A 13,696-nucleotide genomic window follows, 5' to 3' on the forward strand; every position below is an offset into this window, starting at 1 on the left:
CAAAGCCGAAGTACCCATCATATGAAAATTTCTTGAAGTATTTCCAGATGACCTTCCTGACCTACCACTAGAGTGAAAAGTGGTGTTTGATATAGAGATTAGTCTAGGGATGACGCCCATTTCAAAAGCTCCCTACCAGATGGCACTAGCTGAATTGAAGGAGCAACAGGCTCTACTGCATGAGATGTTGGATAAAAAGTTCATAAGACCATGTCATTCTCTGTGGAGATCCCTAGTATCGTTTGTAAAGAAGAAAGATGGCTCCATGAGAATTTGCATAGACTATTGGGAGCTGAACAAGGTGACGATTAAGAACCGATAGCTGCTTCCCAGGATTGATGATCTATTTGATGAACTCCAGGGAGCATCAGTATTCTCCTAGATAGATCTCTATTCAGGTTACAATCAGCTCAGAGTTAAGCAGTCGGACATACCTAAGACAGCATTTCAGATGCGGTACGGTAACTACGAGTTCATAGTGATGTCCTTCAGACTCACCAATGCACCAACAGCATTCATCGACCTCATGAACAAAGTTTTTAGTGAGTTTCTAGATAAACTGGTCATTGTGTTCATTGAAGATATTTTAATATACTCGAGGAACCCGGAGGAACATGCAGTGCATTTAGAGATGGTTCTTCAATGTTTGAAGGAACAAAAACTTTATGCCAAATTCTCCAAGTGTGAATTTTTCTGGAAAATGAGAGTTTCTTGGGCCATGTGGTGTCAAGAGAAGGGATATCTGTGGATCCTACCAAGATAGAGGTATTACGTTAGTGGAAACCTCCAAAAAATGCTGAGGAAGTGAGAAGGTTTCTCAAATTAGAAGGGTATTATAGGCGGTTCGTAGAAGGGTTCTCAAAAATAGCAATGCCAATGATCGCTCTTACGCGTAAAAATGCTATCTTTGTATGGACCGAAAAGTGTGAGTGGAGTTTCCATGAACTAAAGACGAGGCTAACCACTGCCCCAGTGCTGACTATCCTCAGTGGGATAGAGGGATACACGATCTACAACAATGCCTCAAAACAAGGATTGGGGCCGGTAATGATGCAACATGGCAAGGTGATAGCTTATGCATCCCGACACCTAAAATGTTACGAAAAGTACTACTAGACGCATGACTTAGAGTTGGCTGCATTATTGGTCGCATTAAAAATGCAGAGGCATTATCTCTATGGGATACATTGCGACATTTACACCGGCCACAAGAGGCTCAAGTATTTCTTAACCCATAAGGAATTGAACATGAGGCAGCGCTAGTGGTTAGAATTGTTTAACGATTATTGTATGCCCTAATATTCTGCCCGGGTCTTTTATGTAGCTCGAGTACAGCTGGCAAGCTAAGAATAGTACTAAGGGAAACAAGTTGATATTTCCTCTATGAAGGCAGTGTGACTCCCCAGGTAATAACACGAGCTGAGGAATACGAAGCATTAAGGCACGTGCTGGAGATGGATATAAAATACAACATCCTGGGCACGAGCTGGCGTTATGTTCAGGTCGTAGTACTCTGATAACCTGCCATGTCCAGATGTCTTTATAAACCTGGACACGTTATTTATAAACGTGTGTAGTCAGACATTACATGTCTGTTATCCTTGAATTACACATAACATAAATGTGCATGATCAAACATCACATGTCCGATTATGCCAGACGACCAATGATCAATTCTACCTAATGATTAGACCATGCCTTAATATATATTGTAATATTTTAGCCTCCGAACCACGTAAAAAGGAATGAGTGTTCTTACTATATCATTCTAAGCATCCTTAAGAGTCATTATTTTGACTACGATTTATCCTTAAGCACTAGTTTATTCCAGTTAATTACGTAATACACTGTTGGCGAAAAACTGCGTCAACAGTTTGGTGCTTTCATTGACAGCTGCAAATTAGTGCCATTGAAAAAGATTCATGAAAGAGTTCATCATACTGGTCACTCGTTCAAGGCATGGTAACGAGACAGATCAGCATGGTGGGCAGGAGGCTCATCATACCGCTGTTTCCGATGAACTAAACCTGGAGATTCAGCAGTGGTCGGGAAAGCAGCCAATGGGCCACGATAACACCGGAAGTTCAGCACCTCTACCGTCGAATCCGAACCCGGATTAATTGACTCTAGTGGAGATGGAGAACATGCAGTTGAGGAGACATCTTGCCAATGAAAATAAGCAAATCGAGGAAGTCTTGGCTCGGCTACCCCCTCTTTCAATTGATGTTAACATTAGAAAGAGGCAAGGCAAGACTTGTAAGCCCCACTGGGATAGTTGACCCAGGCCGAGTCGGTCGGTTAGAACCTCAACTCCAAGTTCTACGCCCATTTCGCACAATCACCAAGAAACCCCGTTTGGTGGCTTTTCCAGAGATCATCATCTAGTCAGTCGGTTGGTCACAACCTCAACTCTGAGTTCAGCGCCACTGTCAAATGCCCATGGCAACCCACACAGATGGTCAAGGACAAACTCACAAGGACGACATGTCCCAGCCGACTTCCCAGTACCGCGATCAGATCACCAGGCGCAGGTAACCAGGAATGGTGGAGCAGAGCGACCCCGGGCTAACTTGGTCTGACCTGATGGAACGATAATTGCCTCACTGATCAGACACCCTCTGTCGCCAATAAGGCATCCATCCCCACCTCGTTCAGCTCGAGATGTCCCTACCTACGAATACAACAGGAGGAATCCTCCTCCCGCTGCCTCTGCTCATGTCCCGTGAGCACGCAGGAGCATCCCAGACCCTCATCCTTGGCCGCAAGCTCTGAGCTATTCTAATGGAAGCTATTGGATGGTGGCCCGTCGAAGTGATAAGACCAGCGCAGATTTTAGGAAACAGCTGAGCTCGGCTCAGAACCCTCGAGTTGATCCACATACCGATCTGTGAGATTGCCTTAACTCACAAAGAACCAATCCAGCTCGCAATGGAGTCAGGGACACACACCACGAGGGAAGTCCTTCTGAAGTGCGCGATAACGGGAATGCCCCACCAAACCAAGCTCGAACTTGGAGGGACAATAACCCGTCAAACGCGTACGGGAAAATGGGAGTTGTTGAATGGTCCCAGGGAACCAAGGACCCAACCCTCGAGAGGTTGGCCCAGATGGAGGAGTTGATGAAAAGACTCCTATCAGAGAAGGAAAAAGACGATTATAACTCAGGGGACGAGCTCGAGCTTTTCGCCCCCAACATCGCAGCAACACCATACCCACCGGGCTTTAGAATGCCCCATTTATCAAAATTCGACGGAGATAGAGATCTGTCCGACCACTTGGGGATGTTCAATACCCTGATGATGGCCCATAACATCAGACCTGAGTTAAGGTGCTTGGTGTTCCCCTCTACTCTGATCAGACAGGCTAGGCAATGGTTCAAGCAATACAAAATGCATTCTATCAGCTCATGGAAGAGCTTCTCTACTGACTTCAAGAGGGCGTTCTGGGCTTCTCAAGCAGCTTGGATAAAGGCAGACTCCCTTGCAAATGTAAAGCAGCAGCCCGGAGAGCCTTTGAAAGCTTACTTGAGTAGGTTCACCAACATAGCTGCGCGAGCTAGAGACACAGATGAAATCTCTAGGCTTATGGCGATGAGAACATGAATCCTTGTTGGAGGCGACCTGTGGAAAGAGATCCAAAGAAAGGGCGTCAACACCATGGATGAGTTCCTAAACAGGGCTCAATGATGGATTAACCTAGAAGAGGCACGAGCTTCGGTCACAGGAACCAGCCAAGTCCCTGCCCAGCCCATTGGAGCGGTAACAGACGTTGCAGCTATGGCTCAAACTGTTACCCAGAATAACCAGGGGGAGGAAACAAGAGGAAGGGAAATGGTGAAGGCAGCCAGAATGATTCAAAGAAGAATAAGCCCATGGAGAAGTTCAAACCAATCTATGCAACTTATGCCGACCTCACGAATACCAGGGAGCGCATCTTCTTGGCAAATTCTGTACGCCTTCCGTGGAAGAAGCCGGAGCCTCTAAAAAATCAAAGGGCGAAGAGAGACCCTTCAAAGTTTTGTTGATTACACAATGACATTTGTCACAACATCGATGACTGCAGACATTTGAGGGATGAGATCGAGACGCTCATCAGGGCGGGGCCCCTAGCTCAGTATGCCCAGAATCGAATCTCCCCTAATCAGCTCGCTAGGAAAAACATTCGATCAGCTCTGAAAACCCCCGCAAATCATACAGGAGCTCTGGTGAATCGGGATACCCCTACTCCGATCCGATAACAGGGGGAGAGATAACAACCATCTTAGGAGGACCTCATATGGCAAGAACGAGCAAAAACGCCCAGAAGAGGTATGTCAATGAGCTGAGGTCTCACAATGGAGTTGAGTTCGTCCCGGAGCAACGTTTATCTAAGCATCAACGATTGGAGAAGCAACGAATCAGTTTTACTGAAGAAGACGCCACTCGTGTCCAGTTCCCACATAACGACCCTCTGGTCATAATCGTCCAGCTCGCCAATTGGAGAGTTAGGCAGACACTGGTCGACAACGGGAGTTCTGTGAACTTAATATTCAGGTCCACACTGGAGAAAATGTGATTTCCTGTGACTGAGCTGAAGGCAACCTCCATGATGTTGTATCAATTTTTCAACGAGGATCGGCAGCTATCAGGACGATCGAGTTGCTGATAACCTTGGGGGAGGGGCCATGAACTGTTTCCAAGATGCTCAACTTTGTGGTCGTTGATTGTCCGACCACATACAATGGAATCCTGGGTAGGCCCATGCTGATGGAACTTGAAGCGATAACTTCTGTCCGCCACCTTATGATCAAGTTCCCCTAATCTATGGGAATATGTACTATCAGAGGTGATCAGCTCGTTGCCAGGGAATGCTATAGCATTTCCATGAAGGGAAAATCACAAATCGGGTAGCAAACGATGGCCTTGCAGGATGGGGGCAAGGAATCCCAGGAAGTTAGAGCTGATCCTGGGATGGAAGAACCTCAGCAAGTCAGTTGCAGGGGAACCACCCCGAGTAAGGATATTGACCCCCGAATAGGCGAAAACAGGTCTGAGCTCCAGGATATTGAAGAACTCGATGAAGTAAACATCGATCCCAAAGATGCTTCGAGGGTGGTTAAACTCAGGAAAAACCTTGACGTTGAAAGAAAGGCGAAGCTGGTAAAATTTTTACAGGAAAATCTCGATGTTTTTGCCTGGTCCAATGAAGGCATGGTATGGATCAGTCTGAGTGCATCATGCATACCCTTAACTTGGCAAAAAGCATGCATGCACAATCCCAGAAATAGAAGCGTCTGGGTACAACCCGAGCTGAGGCCTTGGAAGAAGAAGTAGCTGGTCTTTTGAAGTGCGGTTTTATTCGCGAGGCTAAATACCCAATCTGGGTCACCAATCCTGTCTTGGTCCCAAACCCAAATGGAAAATGGCGGACCTGCATCGATTTCTCTAATTTGAACAAAGCCTGTCCCAAGGATTATTTCCCCTTGCCAAGGAATGACCAATTTGTGGAAGCCACCGCAGGGCACGAGCTCATGTCCTTCATGGGTGCATACTCTGGATATAACCAGATCGCTATGAATCCTGCGGACCAGGAGCATACTAGCTTTATGACTCCAACGAACGTGTATTGTTATACAGTCATGCCCTTCGGGCTGAATAACGCGTGGGCGACCTACCAGAGATTGGTCAACCGAATGTTCGCTGATCAGATCGGAAAAAACATGGAAGAATATGTTGATGATATGCTGGTCAAGTGAAAAACTGTCGATAACCATGTCTCCAATCTGAAGGAATGTTTTGGGATCCTAAGGATGTATAGTATAAGGTTAAACCCCCAAAAGTGTACTTTCGGAATGGTGTCAAGAAAATTTGTTGGATTCATAGTCAACCCCAGGGGGATAGAGGCGAACCCTTGGATTCATAGTCAGCACTAGAAATGCCTTTGCCCAAGTCGCATAAAGATGTCCAAAGTCTGACAGGAAGAGTGGCAACCCTTAATCAGTTTATTTTTAAGTCCACCGACAAGTGTTTGACATTCTACAACTTGCTCGTTTGAATGGATTGATGAGTGCAAGCAGGCTTTCCTCCATCTAAAGACACATTTGGCTGAGCCACCAGTGTTGTCTAAGACAATGACAGGGGAGCCCCTTTTCCTTTATTTAGTTGTGATGAAAAGTGCGGCCAGCGCCGTGCTGGTCCGGGAGGAGGACCGAGTTCAAAAGCCAGTATATTATATAAGCAAAAGAATTTTTGGAGCAGAATCTCATATCCTCTAATGGAAAAGATGACGTTCTGCCTTATTATAGCCTCAAGGAAGCTTGGGCCAGTTTTCCAATCCCATTCAATCCACGTCATGACTGATAAGCCTTTAAGGCAGGTGATGCAGAAACCTGAGACATGGCGGTCGAGCTCAGCCAGTTCGAGAGACTTTATGCACCCCAAACTGCAATCAAAAGCCAAGCCCTGGCTGATTTCATGGCTGAATACACTAGATTCCAAAAGGAGCCCTTGAGAGAACCAGTGTAGGAATTATGGAGAATCTTCGGGGATAGGTCATCTAATGAGAACGGGTCTAGAGCTAGGATCATCCTAAAATCCCCAAAAGGGCATCGTTTCCACTCCGCGCTACGATTCAGGTTCGTGGCATCCAACAATGAAACCGAGTACGAAGCCTTGTTGGCCGGGCTTAGAGTGGCGAAGGAGTTGAAGGCCAGGGCCGTCCAATGTTACAACGATTCCCAGCTTGTGGTAAACCATGTTTCTAGGGAATATCAATCACGAGGGACTAAGATGGAGACTTACTTGACCAAGGTAAAGAAGGAGTTATTCGAGTATGAATATGGCCTAGTCGAGTAGATCCCTCGTGAGTAGAACGCCAATGTTGATGTTCTGGCTAGGCTCGCTACCTCCGAAGAAGCCAAAACTCTGAGCATAGTACCAGCGAAATTCTTGGAAAGTCCAAGCGTGGTAGAAAGTGCGATGGAGGTCAAGATGATCGAGATCGGACCGACCTGGATGACTCCCATAATAGAGTATCTTACGACAGGGAAATCGCTTGAAGAGGGGAAAGACGTGAGGAGAATACTATATCAAGCTCCAAGGTATACAATCATAGACGGGACGTTGTACCTATGTGGCCATTCCTTGCCCCTTCTGCGATATGTTTTGCCAGAGGAAGCCAAAACTATTTTGTAGGAGGTGCATGAAGGCTTCGGTGGGGATCACATTGGGGGGCAAAACCTGGCCTTCAAAATATTAAGGCAGGGGTACTTTTAGCCCACGTTATGAAAGGACTCCTTAAAAATATCTCCTTTGTCCGAAAGTGTGACAAGTGCCAGTGATTTGCCACAATCGTCCAAGCTCCAGCGGTCGAGCTGAAAATGATTTCATGTCAATGGCCATTCGTAGTGTGGGGAATCGATTTAATTGGAGCCCTGCCAATGGGGAAATGAGGAGTTCGCTATGCCATGGTGGCCATTGATTAATTCAAGAAGTGGGCGGAACCAGAGCCCTGGCAACAATCACCTCAAAAAGAATCCTCGACTTCTTGGTCAAGAATATTGTCTGCCAGTTCGAACTGCCAAGAAAGATTGTATCAGACAATGGAATCCAGTTCGATAGCGATCTCTTCACTGAATTTTGTGAAAGACACGACATAATTAAAAGCTTCTCCTCGGTGGCCTACCCACAGGCCAACGGGCAGGTCGAGGCCATAAATAAAACTCTCAAAGCAAGCCTTAAGAAGAGGTTAGACGAGGCCAAGGGAGTCTGGCCTAAGCTGCTCCCACAGGTATTACGGGTATACCGGACCTCTCATCGAAATTCTACGGGGTACACCCCGTTCTCCCTGACTTTCAGGAGTGAGGCCGTCCTTCCCATCAAAACAAAGATAACCACGCATAGGCTCCAGACCTTCAGCCAGGAGCAGAATGACGAATTACTCAGCGCATCCCTCGACCTAATTGATGAAAAACGAGAAGATTTGCAGCTATGGCTCAAGCATTATCAGCAAAAACTCACTCGTTATTTTAATTCAAAGGTCAAGAAGCGTATCTTTGGTTTAGGCGACCTGGTATTCTGAATGGTACTTTTAGCAGGCAAGGTCCCCAAAGATGGTGCCTTGGGTCGGAGCTGGGAAGGGCCCTATCAGATAGTGGAAGTCATACAGGAGGGTACTTTCAAATTGGCTGGACTTAATGGAGAAATAGTTCCACAAACTTGGAATGCTATCCATTTGAAAAAGTACTATCAATGATCAAACCACCTGTCTATATAAGGCTCGATTAGAAAAGCCATTTAATTTAAGAAATAAAAATTATGGTATTTTTATTTTTGTATCTTTGTATGGTTTCATCTTCGTGTTAGTTCGGATGGTAGCGTTGGTCCAAAGTAACCCAGAAAGTCCATTTCCTGATTATTTGGGAGCATAAAACCCGAGAACCAGGTTCCGAAACGTAGAAGTTGGTAAAATTGATTAACCAGTGTTTTTTCTAAAATGCGCAAGGTGTCAATAAAACTAACACAAACTAAGTTTTAATTAAATATCCTAGATACGACCAAGTTCCAAAACTTAGAAGTTGGTAAAATTGATTAACTAGTGTTTTTTCTGAAAAACGCAAGGTGTCAATAAAACTAACACGAACTAAGTTTTAATTTAATATCCTGGATACGTCCAGGTTCCGAAACATAGAAGTTGATAAAAATGATTAACCAGTGTTTTTTCTAAAAAATGCAAGGTGTCAATAAAACTAACACGAACTAAGTTTTAATTAAATATTCTTAATACAACCAGGTTTTGAAACTTAGAAGTTGGTAAAATTCATTAAACAGTGTTTTTTCTAAAAAAACACGAGTTGTCAATAAAACTAATACGAACTAAGTTTTAATTAAATATCCTAGATACGACCAGGTTCTGAAACTGAGAAGTTGGTAAAATTGATTAACCAGTTTTTTTCTAAAACACAAAAGCAAGGTGTTGATAATACTAACACAAAATAAGTTTTTAATTAAAAATCCCAGATGCAACCAAGTCCAAGGCCTGATACATAACAGGTAGGATATAAATCATCATTTTTGGTTACAGCCAAAATTAAAGTATCTATCTCGACCTAAGATTCATTTCCTAAGGTTTTAAACGTACAAGTCATGAAGCATGAGAAGGAAATCAAGGAATAAATAAAAAATAGATACTGAAATTATAGATAAATTGTCTCGAGGAAAATAACTTCATACTAAACGTTTACAAAAAAAAATAACATGTAAAATAAATGAAGGCAAATAGAAACTAAGACCCTCCAGGCCGCTTTGAGGACGTCACCTCCTCTGTCTCTTGCTCGCCAGCGGCAGAGGCCTCCCTGGTCTCAGACAGCAGCTCTTGTTGAAGCCAAGCCTTCAACTTCTCGAGGTAGTGCCCCCACACTTCGAAGGCCATGAAGGAGAGGTTGCAGTTCTGATTGAAGGCCCAGCAGTGGTACAACATGCTCTCCATGGAGGATGTCGAAGACTTCTTTTCCTCCTGAATAGCAGCCTCGGCCTCCAACTGTTTGGCCTTGGCCCCCACGAGCTCGGCCTAAAGGGTAGCAGAGGCATCCTTTGCCACCTGCTCGCTTGTTTGAGCCGCCGTCAAGGCAGCCTTGGCACTTTCTTCGCCTTGTTGAGCGGCAGCAAGGGCAGCTTGAGTCACAATCTAGACGCCCTGAGCAGTCTAGAGCTCAGCCTTAAGTTCATCATTCCTGGCCCTGGCCCGAGCTATGCTACGACGTTGAGCCAAGACCGCCTGTAAAAAGCAAGGAAATAGTTAGGCACATGCCAAGGAGAAATAAAAAATAATTTCAGGTCAAGGAAAGTGTTTACTATGAGGTTCATTGCCAAAGCAAATTCCATAACATTCTCTGGGCTCCTCTCCTCGATCGCCCTCAGGTTCATGGGCTTGCCCTTGTAAAAGTGCTCCACCCCATGGTTCGTCGTCTCATAGACAGTCCCCCGAAAGGTGTCTGGAATTTGCTCCAGCTCCTGGGTGTTAACCGAGATCCTAACAATGGTGGTGGGGACTATCAGAGCTAGGAGACTAGCTGGTGCTCCTTGATCCTGAAGAGGGGCTGAGCGAAATCGAGGAGAAGGTGCGACGGATGGAGCTCCCAATCTTGGGCCTTTCCCCTTGGCTGGGGATTTGGAAACAGTCGCAGCCAGGGGAGGCGTCTTCTTTGATGTGGGCTAGAGTTTCTTCACAAGGGGACCAGAGCTGGATCTCCCTTCCTGAAACATCGCGCGGATGTCAGGTTCCCCTCATTGTGCCATCTCCTCACCTGAAAAAGAATTGAAAGCACGTTAGTATGTGTACAAATTCATCAATCTACATAATGTATGCATGTGAAGGATATTATAGAGTCCTACACTCCAAGCTAGAGGAGGAGCCTATTGCCACGACCTCCGGCCTCAGAACCATTACAGGAGAGGGAGATACTAGATCTACGATTTCTTGGATTAGGGGAGGTTCAGGCTCAGGTTCTAGCTCAGGGCTGGACTCCTTTACATATTGCCTAAGTCCAAGGGCGAGGATACCCTGGCGGAGGGAGTCCCACGACCTAAGGTTGGTCCCACACTCTTCAAAAACGGATGACCTAAAGGATAGAGTGTTATCTATGACTATAGTGCCTCTAGGACGGCCCATGTCGTACTGTACCACTAGTTGGTCCACACACTGAAGCAAGGTTGTGTTATAGGCTGGATCTCTAGGGTGGCGATGTATGGGCTGGTTGGGGTTAAGCCTAACTAGCCTAAGGTCAGCGGCAGCTCTATCTAGATCACTAAAAGAGTATGGGTTACCTTGGCCGGAGGGACCGGCTTCTACCCCCAATAGAGCTCGGTCCGCGTCAGGGTTCTGAGTGGCCTCAGTAGCTCGCCTCTTCTGAACGAGCGGCACCTCATCCTCTTCTTGCTCCTCGCCGTCATCGGCAGTAGCGCCTCCCTCTGGGATGGGCACTAGCTCGCGGGCTATCGGGAAAAATCTCGCGTCCTCCTCATGGCCAAAGTTTGGCCTTCATAAATTAATTTACACGCCAACATCGTGTCATCAAACATGAGCTGGCGGTTGTCCTTCTCGCTGGGCGGAAGCCCCACCAAGGTATCGTATTGACCCCCAAGGGTCACTGATTTGGCCGTCCTCGCAAAAATGGCTGCACGAAGACACTCTAGTTAGCATACAAGCGAGAAGACTAAGTATGAAAAGAATAATTCTCCAAGCTTAGAAAGGAAAGGAAACTTACGAGGGCGGTTGAAGTACCGGTGCTCGCAGTTGTGAAACCCGTTCGACATAAAAAATAGATCTTTAAAGTCGTTGGGATGGCTGGGTAGCTCGATGACTGCGGGTGAGTTCGGGAAGTGAATCAGATAGTAGAACCTGTCGCCTTGTCCCCATTGGTCTGGGCTAGCCTTGATGCAAAAAAAGTACAAGATGTCTGCAGGGGTAAGGACGTCCCACATCTGCTTTAGGAAGAGGTACTTCAGCCTCGCCAGCAGTCGGTATGAGTTTGGGGGGAGCTGGAATGGCGCCAACTTCACATAGTTAAGGAATTCAGTGAAGTACTGGTCAAGGGGGAGGAAGGCCTCGACCTATAAGTGTTCATCACTCTAGGCCGCGAAATCGTCTTGGAGGGGTGCACAACTCCTCTCCCCCTTGAAGGGAGGTCGGGAGATGAGAATGCTAGTCCCAACCTCGATGTTGTGAGACATCATGATCTTGTTGACCCTTCCTTGGGTTGTTATTTTAGAGAGTATCCTCTCGGCCTTGAAAAATGCATTAGGTGCGACCGCGACCTCCTTCTCCACCACGAGGTCGAATTCAGGAACGGGAGAATCGGGGATGACCTCCTTTCCCTTGTGAGTTTTCTGGGACGACAAGCCAGCTACGTTCTTTTTGGGCGCGCTTTTCTTGGGTGCCATTAGCTCGCCTATCGAACAAGAACGACAGAATTGTTAGTGGGCAACGTAGAATTTTTTGTACAGGCATGAAATAACAAAGGCCGAGGATCTAACACACAAGCTGATGCAATCTCAGCCCGCGGCGTAGTGCCACGCTCTACCTACACTACGCGCCAAGGTTTCCCATCAAACCCCTGATATTTAGGGATCTGTGTGTCAGAAAATTAGGCCAGTACCCTCCTTGGGGTGTGGTTTAGAGAAAAACTGCCCAAGAATCGTTTCCTCTAAGCAACCTAATGTTGAACCCTAAAACCATTCATCTTCTACATGTCGCATGGATATTTTCTAAAAATTACCTATGAATCACCCAAAGATTTGCCCAGTTTATGAACATCACAATCCTAGATATATTTTAGGACCTACTCAATAAACCTAAACCGAAACCTATATACCAAAAATGTTTGGGAACAGCGTAATGCTAATGATGATGAAGTGAAGATTAGCATGCTAATAAAACAGAAAATTTACAGTTTGTTCTTTGACGAAAGGAATGAACAACGTAGAAGGAGAATTCATGAAAAGATCCTTGGTGACTGGGTTTTCGAAGGTTTTGGTGGTAGATTTCTGGGATTTTACGAGAGAAGGAAGAAGGGATTTTGAAGTTCAGAAGAGAGAAAATTAGGAAAAGTTTCGAATGAAAGTTGATGAACACTAAAAATTGCTAGCCCTATTTATACATAATAGGCCTAAAGAAACGTGGACCATCCGATCAAGTTAATGCGGGATATGAGGATCATGTTTCGAAAGATTAAACGGCGGTAAAAAGATGGCCAGGCCATTTAATGCAATCCTTGAAACCCGAGCAAACGCCAATCGCAGCATTCCACGTGTTCAGTACTCAGGAAATGAACAAACATGGGTAATTGCAATAGAAGTTTAAAAGTCCACACCAAGTCAGTCAGAGAATGATGTCATAAGACACGGGCAGGGACTTGGGGGGCAAAAGTACTCCCTGATAGCTTTAGTACAGCTGGCTAGCTAAGAACAATACTAAGGGACCCACAAGTTGATATTTCCTCTGCGAAGGCAGTGCGGCTCCCCAGGTAATAATACGAGCTGAGGAATACAAAGCATTAAGGCACGAGATGGAGATGGATAAAAAATACAGCATCCTGGGCACGAGCTAGCGTTATGTTCAGGTCGGAGTACTCTGACAACCTGCCATGTCCAGGAGTCTTTATAAACCTGGACACGTTATTTATAAACGTGCGTGGTCAGACATTACATGTCTGATATCCCTGAATTCTCGGACACGTAACATAAACGTGAATGATCAAACATCACATGTCTGATTATGCCAGACGACCCATGATCAATTCTACCTAATGATTAGACCATACGTTAATATATATTGTAATATTCATCATTTGTGGAAGACAGGGCACATATAGGATGGGTATCCATGTGATGACCCCGCACCTATCCTGGGATGGTTTTCCTATAAATACCAAAACCTTGGATAAGAGAGGGGGTTGGATTTTTTCTGTTTAATGCAAATACTCTATCAAAATATAGAGAGACATACAGTAATAATATAGACTCATGGACTAGGGGGATTGTAGCCTCCGAATGACATAAAAAGGAATGAATGTTCTTACTATATCATTCTAAGCATTCATAAGAGTCATTATTCGGATTACAGTTTATCCTTAAGCACTAGTTTATTCCAGCTAATTATGAAATACAATGTTGGACAAAACTGCGTTAACAGTTATGATTGTGACATTTTATACCATCCC

This window comes from Humulus lupulus, chromosome X (assembly GCF_963169125.1).
Source record: "Humulus lupulus chromosome X, drHumLupu1.1, whole genome shotgun sequence".
Lineage (NCBI taxonomy): Eukaryota > Viridiplantae > Streptophyta > Magnoliopsida > Rosales > Cannabaceae > Humulus > Humulus lupulus.